Source organism: Trichechus manatus, unplaced genomic scaffold (assembly GCF_000243295.1).
Source record: "Trichechus manatus latirostris isolate Lorelei unplaced genomic scaffold, TriManLat1.0 scaffold00219, whole genome shotgun sequence".
NCBI lineage: Eukaryota > Metazoa > Chordata > Mammalia > Sirenia > Trichechidae > Trichechus > Trichechus manatus.
Window position 1 is genome coordinate 3,002,678 of NW_004444155.1, and position 998 is coordinate 3,003,675.

Consider the following 998-nt stretch of genomic DNA (forward strand, 5'->3'; position numbering starts at 1 on the left):
AGAAAAGATAGAATTTACAGTTAAATATTAAAAAGCACAAGCAACAGGTATTATAGGTATGTATCACCTTTTAAATTCCCCATTATACATTCCCATTGCACAACCATGTATTTATTTGTCATTGCTCTCATTTCTGCTAGACTAGGCTTAGTAAGAGCAAAGGCCTTGTCTTAATCTGTGGCATTTTTATAGCACCTGTCACATTCTATGCTTTATAAAAATTGTACAGAAGATAAAAAGTCCTAGTCTTTGAGGAGCTCAAACATATAGATGGGGAGAGTCTCTTGTATCACACCACTTCTCAGCCTATCCGAAGTGTATGTACAGTAATGTGCCACATAACATCTGTTCAGGTAATGTCTGACCGCATATGTATCTGTGGTCCCGTAATGTTATAATAGAGCTCAGAAATCTCAGATGGAGAACTGGACGTAGTGGATGTAACTGCACGTAAAACACGTATCTTATGTCTCTTGTACACAAAGCGATTGCACTTCTGGGCATAAAAAAGTACATTACACATATCAGCTATAATACATATGTTTTGATAGTCATAATAAACACGTTACTGTCTGATATATGTACTGTACTTTCTATCATTATTTTTCTGTGAACTTTCCCTACTTACAAAATAAAATATTTACCTTATAACAGTGTATGCTTCATCCTGTAAGCAGCAGCATCCAATCTCAAGTATGGAGTGTCTCTTGGGTGTTACAGCATTCATATGTCTTTAATTTTCTTTTGAAAATATTACCATGAAATGTGTCATGGCTCCCAAATGCAGCAAAACCAGTGCTAGCGATAGCAGTAGCAAGAGACAAAGGAGAAGTATTGACTTTGAAGTGAAACACAAGGTTATTAAGCAAAATGAAGGTCGAAAATCAGTGAATATTATTGCTTGCAATTTAGGCATGTGGCAATTGCCAATCACAACAATCCTCAAAAAATTCTCCAAACTATTAAAGGATCAGTTCCACTGAAAGCTATAAGTCTAA